At 37.5% G+C, this 14,261-nt stretch overlaps 1 protein-coding gene across 1 annotated transcript in view; it reads right to left on the reverse strand.

Annotated features, from left to right (window-relative positions):
- LOC109495616 (proline-rich receptor-like protein kinase PERK2) overlaps positions 1-14,261 on the reverse strand; it is a 315,475-nt gene that overhangs the window by 105,813 nt on the left and 195,401 nt on the right. The window contains exon 6 of the mRNA XM_023247452.2: positions 7,960-8,042. The gene's annotated coding sequence lies outside the window, so the exon portion shown is untranslated. The remainder of the gene's footprint in view (positions 1-7,959; positions 8,043-14,261) is intronic.

Here is a 14,261-nt window from a genome sequence, read left to right on the forward strand (position 1 = left end):
TGGAACTGTGTTTGTCTTGTCTTGGTCACAGTGCCCAGCACAGACATTTAAACATGGAGTTCAATAAGTGCCAGGGGAGGGGAAGAAAAGAATGAAGAGGTGAAGAAAAGGAACCAGAGAGAAGGAAAATGAGAAGAAAGGAGGAAGGAGAGGACAAGAAAGTGGTTACTCTCAAAAAAGAATCAGAAATTTATATTCTGTAAAATTTGCTCCTTTCTAAGTTTTTGTGTTTCTTCTTTTACTTAATTAATATCCATTCTTTGGTTCACCTGAATGAAAACTAAGAAAGCTCTGCACGGTTGGGAGTAGAATTATTGGTGATGGTGTCAGAACAGAGGCTCCAGAGAGATGGAGTTGGGCCATAAGATGCGGAGCCAGACAGCCAGTGTGCCCCTGTGATGGTTCATCCTTTCCTCTAACCCAAATTGACCAATCGAATTACAACCTGCTACCATCAGGGCAAGACCAAATCTTACCCATTTCTCCATGTAATCAATCCTCTGAAAGACTTGTCTGAGCTTCAGCCTTTTTATGCTTTACCTAATGATTTCTGAGATCCCGAATTCTATCCTTGCAATTCCATTTAATACATAGCTGTAAAACCTTTTGCTGCCATATTCCCTGCTTCAGAACCTTCCTTAAATCCTTTGTCCTGGCTTCCTTACCTGCCACATAAACTTTAAATTGAGTCCATTAGTTTTGATCATAGTGCTAAAGAGGCTAAGGGCAAAAGTTAAACACCAGAAAAAGCTTATAAATTCCTGGACTCACAAACATCAGAGCAGGAAAAGAACCTTAACAATGACTTAGTACAACCCTCTTATTTTACAGATGAGATCATTAAGGTTCCAAAAGATCAAGTTTGCATAGAAAAAAAGAAAAATCTCTACATGGCCACAGAATGACCTTTAATCTTCAGCAATCATCTTGAAAATTCTTGGGTTTTCTTTCCAAAAGTCAGGGAAGAATGTGGATTACATCACATAATTATCACCCTCCTGCAGGCGGCCAGGAAACCTCAAAGCCCTTTTAGGTTCTCTTCCTGTAATTTCCAGTACCTTCCTCACTGCAGTATTTGTCCTAATCCTTAACCCCGACATGCATTTCTTTATTTTGTCAGCTATGGAGGAGAAAAGCCATGAAAAGATCTTAATAGCAGGGAGAGTACAGCAGTGAGATCCAAGGACCCTAGAGACAGATGAAGCTCAAGCCCCAACTAGCACTCTCACTTGGGGCAAATTTCTTAACCTCTCTAAGCCTAAATTTTGTAATGAGAAAAATAGGGTGACACTAGGTCCTACCTTATACAGTTTTTGTGAGGGTTCAATGAGCAACTCTGAACCAGTCTTCCCCTATCACGATTTAGGCCCTTGTATGTAACATGCGTACAAGCCTACACCCTTCCCCTTCTCATAGGGATGTCCTTCCTGGGTGGGAGAAATCTGGTCTCCCCTGACTGATGACTTCAGATGGAACTACCTCAGCCCAGAGGTCAGAGATGTTCTAACATTATTGAGCCCCAAAAGGGAAGAGTGAAGATTTCATCTTTTTATTCTTAAAAGTTTCATGGCATCTTGTGGAAATATGCTTTCACTCTCCAACCAGCAACCATTGTATACCAAGAACAGTATTGGTATTGTTCGGCCAAATAAAATCCTATTCCACTGCCATAATATATCTGTATTTCATGTATTTTCTTCATTTTTATACTGTATCTTATAACATGAATCATAAATACTTGACTCTATTGTCTATTCATCTGTTTTTCTTTTTGTTGATTGCAATGCAAGCATTTCCATCTTGCTACATAAACAGGTATGGTTTTACCATACAAATATTCATATCTCTGAGAAGAAGTCAACAAGTGGTTCTTCTCAGAAAAAGACCTGGTCCATGCTGACCATATATCTCTAACACCAGAAACATACTTTTAAATAGCAGTTAATCTTGTAAAATATTCCAACATTTCTTCTCATTGGGTAACTCCATCAAAATGATAATATTATTTCTTATGTTACTGTAACATCCTGAGCATTTTTGCAAGTGTTCCTTTACTTATTCCTCATAATCTTAATAGGTCAGTATTGTTATGTCCATTTTTCAAATAAGATAATTGAGGTGCAATGGGGATAAACTTCTCTATATACCTCCATCTAACATCTATCTACACGTAATGGAATATCATTCAGCCATGAGAAAGAAGGAAATCCTACCATTTGCAACAACATGGATGGATCCAGAGGATGTTATGCTTAGTGAGATAAATCAGAGAAAGACAAATACTCTATGATATATCACTTATATATGGAATTTAAACAAACTGAACTCATAAAAATCAAAGAGTAGAATGGTAGTTGCCAGATGCTGGGGGTGGGGGGGGGGTGGGAGAAGAGACGTGTAAGTGTACAAACTTGCAATTAGTAGATAAATGAGTTCTAGAGATCTAATACACAGTATACGGAATATAGACATTATTGTATTATAATCATCAAACTTGCTAAGAGACTAGATTCTATCCACACTAGAAAAAAACCCCATCTGGCATTTAGTCAGAAGCTATTGAGTTCCTTTGGGGAACTCTGGGCTCAGGATCCTCTGCACCTGGAGGGTATGAGTAGTAATAACAGGCAGCTGGATGTGGAAAGAATTCCCACCCCCCGCCCCCCAGATTCCACCTGGGCACTGCTCTTCCCTTGCTCCTATGTGCAGCACCAGACTTCCCCTGGGCTGCAGCCCAGCATCATCCCTGGCTCCTGTTTCTTGCCTTTGCTTTCTTTGATGAGGCTTAATGCTCAAGTCTGTGCCCACCCTTTGGTTCTGTGAGCATGTCTTTTATTTTGAGCCAGCTCTATCCCTGATGGAGCTCTACCCTGTCCCCTCCCTAGCACCCAACCCTCCCCAGCCCACCCACCTCTCACCAAACCCACATCCCATTTATTCCTTCCCCAGGCCTTGAGTTCATGCCTGCCCACATCTAACGTGAGGTCCTTGTTCCTGTCCAGTCATCCATGCAGGCTCAGCAACCCACCTCATTATGTGACACCAGAGAGTCACCAACTCCCGAGCTGAGGTCCCAGTAGAACTAAGAAACCATTCCTCTTTCAAAATACTTCTTTCAAAAATATGTAAGGAAGTCCCAACAGCCCTGACCAGAGCCAAAGAGAATTTGCATCTCAATAGCAAGCTCTCTAAACGCCTATTCTCTATCCCACAATGTACACACACCCAGGGCCCAATGAAAGGAAGTACTTTCTTTGGAAACCTAGACACTGAACATGCATCCCAATCTCAACCACTAATCCTAGAAGCCATAGTGACTTCAAAATTTTAATTGTACACATTCACAATGAATAGAGAGGCTGTGACAGTTATATTTAACTGTCAAATATGTTGTTTTTCCCTTACCGACAAGTATTGAAGACTGAGCTACCAATATTTGATTAAATTTATCCCATAATCAAAACTGGTTTACAAAAACCTAGTTTTATTGGAGCTAAGGCATAAGTTTAGAAAACAAAGAGTGTGGTTTGTCTTGCAGGAGCAAAGAATACCAGGAAAGTTTGCAGATTTTTCCCTTCATTATGAAATTAATAGAGATTCATAAAAATTTGAAAAAAGAATGCCATTTCTAAAAGTATCCCATCACCATAATACATCAGTATTTCATATATTTACATCATTTTTATGCAATAGTTCTGTTTCTTACAACATAAATCATAAGTAATTGATTTGTTATATATTCAAATGTGACTTTCTATTATAATGAAAACATTTTTATAATGCTACAGTCTTATAATTATTATTTTAATGGTTGCATAATATCCCACAGACCGACCAAACTGGTTTACCTACTATTTAGGTAATAAATTGGATATATGGGCTGTTCCTAATTCTTTCCTGTTTTTTAATTTTAATACTGTTAGCATAAAATAATAGAAAATACTTATGTATTGGTCTCTGCCCCCAGTTCCTGGCACAGAACTCTTAAAATCCTTGTAAAGGTCCAAGTGATAAGAGCACTAGAAGAATCTTGGTATTTTAATAGTTGGTTTTTTGACCCTTCTTGACACAGAGCTCCTAAATCCCTTGGAATTTCCTGGTGATAAGAGTATCTTCTGTTCTATGAGATGACTTTTGGTAGTCTCCTGGGGAGCTTCAAGATGGAGGCTGGTCACTCGAAAGACCAAGCCATGATTAGAAGCTTGGAACTTTTAGTCCCACACCCTCTCCAAATAATAGGAGAGGGGCTGGAGATTGAGTTAATGATCATCGCACCTGCGTGATGAAGCTTCCATAAAAATCCCAAAAGTATGGGTTTGGAGAGCTTCTAGGTTGGTGAACACATGTACATGCCAGGAGGGTAATGTAAGTCAACTCCATGGGGACAGAGCTCTTCATCTTGGGACCCATTGAAACCTTGTCCTATATATGTTTTCATCTGGTTCTCTATCCATACCCAGGGTTATTAAGAACCGTGATTTGTAAATGCTTGGTCAGGAACACAGGGGACAACCTGGAGCTTGTGATTCACATCTGAAGTGGAGGCAGTCTTGTGGCACTGAGCGCTTGTCGAATTTGACACTAACTCCAGGTAAACAGTGTCAGAATTGAATTGAGTCATAGGACATCCAGCTGGTCTAACACAGAATTGCTTGATGTGTGGAAAACCCACAGATCTGGTATCAGAATTGAAGTGTTGTGAGTGCAGTAATAATAGTGTGGGCATAAAGGAGAAACACAGGAGGGCTTTTACCAATTCAGCCAGTAATAGTTTCACTCCATTTTTATGAATTTAGAATGTTGTCATAGGCTGAGGTTACAAAAATAAATTAATGATAAAGAATATACAAAAGGGTATAAATATTGATCTATATGCTAAATTTCTTTCAAAATAGCCATTTTTTAGAAAAAGTCTTGATTTTAATCAATTCTTATAAAAATTAAACTTTGCCATTTTAAAATTATTTTTATTCAATCAATTTATTTTTAATTTTAACTTGGCTTTCTTTGACTTGCACAGAGAATGAAAAAAAAATCCATACCTTTATATATTTTTCTACAAAGTTCTCTGAGCTCCATGTGGACAGAAACTGTATCTTTCAGTTCTTAGTATTCCTCATAGAAAATAGCAGAAAGGGAACAGAATTTGGAGCCTTACAGGCCTGGGTCCAAGTACCTATTTGGCTACTTATTTGATACGTGACCTTGGGCAACTTATCCTCTCAGAGCCTCAGTTTTCTCTACTGTGAAACAGAATAATCAGATCTAATTCATGCGGACTCAATGTAAGATGACTGGCATATCCCAAGAACCTAGTAAATATTAGTTCTTATCCCACACATTATATATAAGAAGCACAATTCCTTTTGTAGCATAAGCAAGCTCATGCCTCTTCTCGTTTGATGATTGAGTTCTTAGTCTTATCAAGTTGGGTACATTTTACAATATTTACTGAATATATTTTTATTTTCTACTATTTTAGGGGGTGTGGTTACTTTGATCCACAAATTTTTGAATTCTGTTTTATGAGGTCAAATATATATTTTTTGTTGTTTCTTCTGTTAGGGTGGAGACATTGGATGCAACAAATGTGTGAGGCAAAGTCACCCTAAGAGGAAAACACATAAAGGTATGTATCTAATTATACATTAGTTGCACCTCACAAGGATATTGCCATTGTTGGAAATCATTTTGAAAAGTTTTTAACAGAATTTCTGCCAAGTACTACCTTTATATAGACACACACACATGGCTTTTGGAATATAATACTAGAGGCTCAGATGGGTATCAATATGAAGAAATCCAACTTGATTTTTAAAAAATTCATTATAAAATGAGAAAACTTTTCTTATGTGTTTCATAAAACAGCTCCTGGAAGCAATTCTAAATACAAGATGCAACTATAAAATTATTTTGACAGATTACAGGCTGATAATATAATTATCCAATAGGACAACTTTGAAAAGCACTATATATAAATTCTAGACGTTCGCTATGAAAAGCAAGTGGTGTTTTTACTTTATATTCAGTCACAACTTGTAGGTCTTAAAGCAATAAACCTAGTGTCAAATGAATACCTTTTATAAAACTCAAGAAAAAGATGACCTTCTTTTGCATTGGAGATTTCTATCAGTACATCAATTACAAATTTCTAAAGTATCTATTAGTACTTCTTATACCATCTGGGATATACTTCAAGGGATAAAAGATACATATTTCCCCCAAAAGCTAATTATGTCAGTTAATCATCAAAGAACTAATCACAAAACATATAATAGGCATAACTACACACTTATATCCAAAGAACTTCCCCTAAAGGTATAAAATAGAGGCTATATGATATAGCATTAGTATCTGTAAAAAAAGACCAAGATAAAGGTAAAAAAAAAAAAAAAGACCAAGAAAATAGCAAAGAATTTCAGCTGACCATATGCTTTGTATGAATTAACGATGTGGCCACCAAAAAAAACAACAACAACAAAACGAACAAACAAAAAAACACCCAAAACCCAAATAAGACCATATTAGTCTATGTTCCTAGGAGTACAGTATCACAAGCCAGGAATTGATAATCACTTCACTGTAGCTTGTCAGACCCTAAACTACAGCTTTCAATTCTGTGCAGAGCTCATTAAAGAGAATTATAAACAAATGGGATTGTGTTCAGCAGTGTGCAAAAAAGACAGTTTGAGGGACTCAAAACTCATGCCACTTGGAGCCTGGATAAGAAGAGCTGGGAGAGGCAAACGATGGTAATTTTGAGATATTTTAGCCTGTCATGTGGATAGGAGATTTGACTTCTTCCCTATGGTTCTAGGAAGCTAAATATGAACCAATGGTTACGAGATCAGACCAATACAGGTCAAAGTTTTCCAAAGTTGACGGAGCCGCTTTCTAAGGTTATGAGTGCCCTATCATGTAGAAGTATTCAAGCACACACAACAGGCATTTAAACACTAAGATCACTACTATTAAGCTAACTTCTTCAAGTGGCTAATGCTGGTTAAAACCAGTGGTTCTCAAACAGTGTGCATCAGTATCTCCTGGATGGCTTCTGAATCTGGAAGCACAGATTCTAGACCCACCCTCACAGTTTCTGACTCAGATCTAGAGAGAGACTTGAGAATTTGCATTTTGTAACAAGTTCCCACTTGATGCTACTGGTCCAGAGAACCACTTTGAGAACCACTGGATTAAACAAAACACTTGGGAGGGATGCCTTAGCAATTCTAACCTGGCAGAAGAGTTTGGGCGAGGTGACTTTTCCTTCAGTCCTGCAGCAGTTATAACACATTCAACAGAAGACTGTGTGGTATGAATTATAAGGCCTATAGTAAAGGAATATGAGCAAGTACGTTGAGGAGGGAAGGACTTAAACCAAAGCTTGATGGGAAAGTAGAGCAAAATAGGTGAAAAAGAGGAGGAAGCACAAACTGATCAAATGTAACAGGGTTGAAGTTACATTTTTAAATATTAACTGATTGTTTTTCCAGAAATGTTGCATCCCCATCCTCCACACCCCACCCCCACCCCTGCTTCACCATTTCCTTCAGGCTGTCAGCCCGCTGGTATGCATGCCTTGCCTTGGGAAAGGTATGTAGCAAGAGAAAGAAAAAAGTCTCTTGTTTTTTGACTTTCACAAGTTTAGGCTCTTAATAGAAGGGGAAGGAGTCATGCCATGGAGAAAAGGACTAGGGTGAGTGAAAGCAAACTGTCTCCATTCTGGAGCTAGAGAATTATCCTCCAGCCTTGGGGGAAAGAGACAGGTGAGGACAGAGCGGAGAGAAGATTCCAAGGCATTATGGGCTTTTCACTTGATGCCTTGGCTCACCTTACACCTCTAGGGCCTGGACACAGGGAAATGCTGTTTTTACTGAGATTGAGTTTCCATAACCCCTCAGAATCATGGCTTGAAATGGAAGTGGAACTATTAGAAAAATAGTCACATGAATTGCATACCTCATGGTCTGAGATGCACCTGCTACAGGAATATAATGTGCTCTTGGAATGAAGAGGAGGCTGGCCTGGCTGGGAAGAGTGATCTGAGAAGAGAATGAGAAATTAGGGCGGGTAAACAAGATGAGACCAGAATATGACGGACTTTGATGCTTAGGTTTTAAGCTCCTGTGCTTAAAGCCAAAGCTATCTGGCCTGTAGGATCACCCTGAAGCCTGCCCAGATTTCTAGTACCCATTTCTCAACCTTTCTTTCCACAACTTAAGGACAAGCTAGCACTTTTAGCATACTTCACTAGGACACTAACAAATCCTTGATCCTTTGCTGAAATGTAAACTGAGAGGTCTCATCTCTTTACCATCCAAGAACTTGCCCTTCATTTAACACCTGGTAATACTTACCTAATGTGTTATAGAATTATTTTAGTCAACTATTACCTATCCATAGTCACAAAAGTTAGTTATAAATTAGCCTCTATATTTTTAAGTGGCTGATGTTCTTTTGGTTGATGTCAGATGAATTTTAAGTATTGGTGATCTTATTGGTTGGAAATAAATGAGTCTCATCTTCAAGAGAGTTCTCCCAATATCATTAGCTGGGTTTGGGTAAACCCAAAGATTTATCTGGATATCGTCTGAAAAAAATTCCTATGGTCATTAGTTTGTTAAACTTAATTTTCCAAAATCTACATACAAATGCCAGTACTTAACTAAAAAAAAAAAAAAAAAAATCAATCTGATTTTAAAAGGGGCAAAGGACCTGAATAGACATTCCTCCAAAAAAGATACAAATTGGAAATGCAAGCTGGTGCAGCCACTCTGGAAAACAGTATGGAGGTTCCTCAAAAAACTAAAAATAAAATTACCCTACGACCCAGCAACTGCACTACTAGGCATTTATCCAAGGGATATTGGTGTGCTGTTTCAAAGGGACACATGCACCCCCATGTTTATAGCAGCACTATCAACAATAGCCAAAGTATGGAAAGAGCCCAAATGTCCATCGATGGATGAATGGATAAAGAAGATGTGGTATATATATACAATGGAGTATTACTCGGCAATCAAAAAGAATTAAATCTTGCCATGTGCAACTATGTGGATGTAACAGGAGGGTATTATGCTAAGTGAAATTAGTCAGAGGAAGACAAAAATCATATTTCACTCATATGAGGACTTTATGAGACAAAACAGATGAACATAAGGGAAGGGAAACAAAAATAATATAAAACCAGGGAGGGGGACAAAACAGAAGAGACTCATAAATACGGAGAACAAACAGAGTTACAGGAGGTGTTGTGGGAGGGGGGATGGGCTAAATGGGTAAGGGGCACTAAGGAATCTACTCCTGAAATCATTGTTGCACTATATACTAACTAATTTGGATGTAAATTTTAAAAAATAAAAAATAAAACAAGTTAAAATTTTAAAAAGCTAAATTAAAAAAAGAGATACAAATGGCCACTAAGCAGGTGGAAAGATGTTCAACATCATTAATCATTAGGGAAATGCTTTGGATGTCAAAAACAAAACAAAACCAAAAACAGAGAAAAAACAACAACAAACAGGAAATAACAAGTATTGACAAGGACATAGAGAAACTGGAATCTGTGTGTGCCCTTAATGGGAATGCAAACTAGTGCAGCCACTATAGAAAACAGTGTAGCGGTTTCTCAAAAAATTAAAAAAATAATTACCATATAATTCAGCAATTCCACTTGCAGGTTACCCAAAATAATTAAAGTCAGGAAATTGGTATTTGTATACCCATATGGCAGCATTATTCGAAAGAGCCAAAAGGTGGAAGCAACTCCTAACCATCAACAAATGAATAGATAAGCAAAATATGACATATGCATACAATGGAATATTTTCAGCTTTAAAAAGTAGGGAAGTTCTGACACATGCTACTTCATGGATGGACCTTGAGGAAATTATGCTAAGTGAAATAAGCCAGTCACAAAAACACAAACACTGTGTGAGTTCACTTATATGAGGTATCTCGAGTAGTCAAATTCATGGAGACAGAAAATCATTCGTTGCCAGGGGATGGAGAGAAGCTGAAAAGAGATCTGGAGAAGGATGGTGGTGACTTTGCACAACAAAGTGTAAGTATTTTTTGTCACTGATCTGTAACCTAAAAAATGGTTAAGATGTTAAAATACACACATACTTCAGACGGCAATTGTTTTATTAGTGAGAATGGTTATGCTTGTAATACTGACTACTGGGTTGCATTTTGAATGGTGGGTTAGTTTCTTTGCTCATTTTTAACATTGGAATCGTCATTTGGGTATTAATTTTCAAATGTATGTATGTAACAAAGATAAAATTCATTATCATATTTTTTTAAAAAAGCAATTGCTTAATTTAGACACTGATGTAGGCAGAAAGATTACTTAAGAATTGCAGACACTTACCAAAGATTGCTTCCCCAAATGTTAAATAGATTTTACCACAAGTTCAAACTTACAACCTCTGATGAGGCCAGAGCACAGTGCTCTCCCCAAAATGATCTTAGATTCATAGCAGCAACACATGCAACCTTCCGTCAACAGAGCCATGAAAATAGCATTGGCCTTCATGTCCACTGGCCATGTCCTCAAAAAAAATCAACGAGAACTAAAAGCAAACAAGCACTGTGCCAAAAAAATTAAGTAACAGACTTTTGACACACTTCATGACTTTACACATTTGACATATTTTTAAGAAAGAAATCTATGCTTATTCATGAAAAATTGGTTCTTAACAATAAGAGATACATTTTTTTTAAAAAAAAACCTGGTGTATTCATTTCACAGAATATTTACAATATTTAAAAGGCATAATGACATAGAAAGTTTTTAATATAATGTCAAAGACTGTACAAACTGATGAAAAATATTAAATTACGTATTTTTCAAAAGGTAAAATGACTATGAAATAAAGAAACACTTGTTAAAGATTTTTATTCAATTTGTTATCAATCATTAAATGAGGGAAGCAGGCAAATGTCTCAACCAATTCAAAGAAGACATTAAGGAGCCACAAATTTACATGGAATAAATGAATACTGAAATAAATTACAAATGGACACAAGACTGGCTTTTTCCTGGCGATGGGTGTCTGGGGTGGGTATCTTTCCAGCGTGCACAGGTCATTTGCAAGTCTATAGACAAGGATTATTTGCATAATTAATTTGTCCATTATCCACAAAGTACAGAGTGGAAAAACAGCCCTAATCAAAGACAAAAGCTCATTTCCCTAAAGTAGTATTTCTTAGTTTTTTTTATTACTTTCCAAAGCAGACTTTTCAGACATTTTTACCTCATCCTGTCCCTACTACCAAACTAAATATCAAAGAACAAGATTTTGTTGAGTAAAACTGAACTTTTGAAAGCCACAAACCATTCTAATAACTAGGAATTTTTTCCATCCATAAAGAACCAATTTTTGCCTTGTTGGGGCAATTGAGAGCCCTTGCCTTATAGGACAGACAATCCCCAGAGGTCCAGTATTCCTGAAAGGATATCTAGCAATCTCTTTGGGATGCCATTTTGTAAAACCACTATATGAAATATAGCTGCTACATGTATATATTATTATACACATACATTATCATACACATTATAGATATATGAGCTTAAACAATAGTTTGTACAGGGGTCAGCAAACTATAGCCTATAGGCCAAATCTAACCTGTCTATTTTTATAAGTAAAGTTTTATTGGAACACAGCCACATGCATCATTTACAGATTGTCTTGTCTTCTTTGACTATGACTACTTTCACTCCACAAATGCAGAATCCAGTGGTTACGACACAGACTGTAAGGCCAGAAGGGCCTCAAATATTTACTATTTGTCTGTTTACAGAAAAAGTTGGCCACCTCTGGTTTATGCTAAGCTGCTTATAGTAATTATCTCTGGTTAACAGGATAATGAACTATTTTTTCTTTAAAAAATAATCTATATTTCCTAGAAAGGTTTTACTTGCTGGTGGAACAAAAACTTCTAAAAATTATTTATTACACATAGATTGTGTACAAAGCACTTCAGAAATGAAAAAATAAGACATGGTTCCTGCCTTTTAAAAAGCTTCTAATCTAACGTTGCTGAGGTAAATCGGTTGTTGTCTGCTGTCAGAGGGCTGTTGTATATAGTTACTGAAATCGGCTAAAAACAGAAGTAGACAGGGACAGCTAGAGGGGGAAAAGGTATTATTAGTAAACATGAACTGGGTCAATGTAAATTTTAGGTTAAATTTTGGCCTTTGAAGACTTAAATATTAAGGGAAAAGTGTATTTAATAGTTCATCATGATGGAAGTATTTACTTCAAACGGTTGTAAGAATAAAGGAGGAAATGTGCTTGCTATAAACATTATCTTTCCATGCAAACTTAATACTCACTGAGGTCGTAAAATTTAAAGTTATTCTAAAAGCCACCCTGAGAATATATACAATATTTCAGGACTTAAGCTGCTGTGATTCACATAAATCTCTAAACTATTCCTATCCAGGTTTCAAGATATTGTAACTTAACAGAGCAATTCAAGTGAATATGTGGTATTCCATTCAGTTCATCCTTTCCAGCTCCCAGGAACTTCCTTCTCCAAGGACCCTATCCTTGAAAGTTCTTTCTAAAGCCTGAATGTTAACATTGTATTTCCCTCAGAGGCTGTTTATCATAATATAGGACTCTTGGGTACCTACAACCAGACCCAGGCAAACGATCTGCACACTGCTCAATTCCAAGTATTGGAGACTAGGGGCCCCCCAATCCCATATATTTACTGAATAAGACCTTTACCTATTTGTAGGATAAACAGGTAACTTATTGAGTCTCTTAGAAGATTCAAAATGAAATTTTCTGTTCAAAATTTTCCAAGAAGTAACTCTATAGTTACTAACATTAAATTCAATTCAATAGTCATGTAAACACCTAACATCAGTCTTTCCCAATCATGTTATCATAGCATTATTGCGTTCCAATCCATCATGAGGTGTGTCTCCAGTAATCTGTCACTAATAAAGGTTAAAGTACTAAAGCTTGCAAATTATTTACTTTTTTCAGAAATTAAAATTGATTGAAGGTTATCTTTATAATAACCATCCCACTCACCTGCCTTTCAATATGTTGAAGAAAGAAGACATTAAGGCCAGCAACGTGGACACTCCCATAGGAGGTGTTCAGCTTGTGAACAACATCTGCCATTTATCTGTACCATGCTGTAAAAATGGGTTTTAAACTTGTAGACAAAGGGAGAGAATCAATGGGGAAAGAGAAAAAAGGAGGAGGAGAATATAGAGGGGGATTGAGGGCAGTGGGAAGGATGGGAAGAAAAACAACAACTTGAGGAATGAGAAAGGAGGAGGGCCCCCAGGACAAAGATCAGGAAACCAAGGGAGCAAAGTCTCAAAAAGGGGGTGTGGTGGGCAGTGTCAATTGCTGCTGAGAAATTAAGTAACAAAGGGTGATGTGAGGCAATTCAATGTCCCTGGAGACCTGAGTAGGGGCAGAAAGCTGACATTAGAACCTGAACTGAAGAGTTAAAAGAGAGGAAATGGAAAGAGCATCTATAGACTCTTCCTTACTGAAGCCTGGCCTTGCAGGGAAAGAGCAAGATAGGATGATGGTAGCTAGAGAGAACACTGAACAGAGGCAGACGTTTTTAAGGATTGGAGAGACCTGAGCATGTGTGTAGGCTCCAAACAATAAACAGGGATAAGTTGAAAATATCATGTAGAGAGGAAATAATTACTAGAACAAGGTTCTATTCCCAGAAAGGACAGAATGAGATAGGATCATGAACAAGGATTGGTCTTGAACAGACAAAGGCACGCTTTTCCCTCATAAACTGAAAGTCAGGAGGTCACAGTGAGTTCATTTAGAGGTCAACTTTTTGTGAAACAAAAAGCTAAGGCTCACAGCCTCCAGATCTGCTTTCTCAGCACAGGAAGGGCACAGTCATCAGGAGAGAGGGAAAGGACCAGGGTGGAACGTGGCTAGCGGTAGTAGAAAGTAGATGAGGGGGATGAACAGAAACAGGTAAAATTACTGCTGGGGAGGAAGGGGTGGGCTCCCGAGTCCCCTGATTGACAGGAGAGAACCAGAAAGAAAAAAGAATCACAAGCACAATCCTAGGGAATGTACACATTTTCCAGAAGAAAGGGAGGAGGCCCCAGCAAAGACATCTGAGAGATAATGGACAGAGTAGTGGGAGGAAAACTACATTGCTGTAGAAGCCATGGTAAGGAGCACTTAAAAGAAAGACCAAACAGGAAAAGATGGAGTTGATCAATGGAATCCAAAACTACAAACAGCTTA

The sequence above is a fragment of the Felis catus genome, chromosome F1, assembly GCF_018350175.1.
Source record: "Felis catus isolate Fca126 chromosome F1, F.catus_Fca126_mat1.0, whole genome shotgun sequence".
NCBI classification, from domain to species: Eukaryota; Metazoa; Chordata; class Mammalia; order Carnivora; family Felidae; genus Felis; species Felis catus.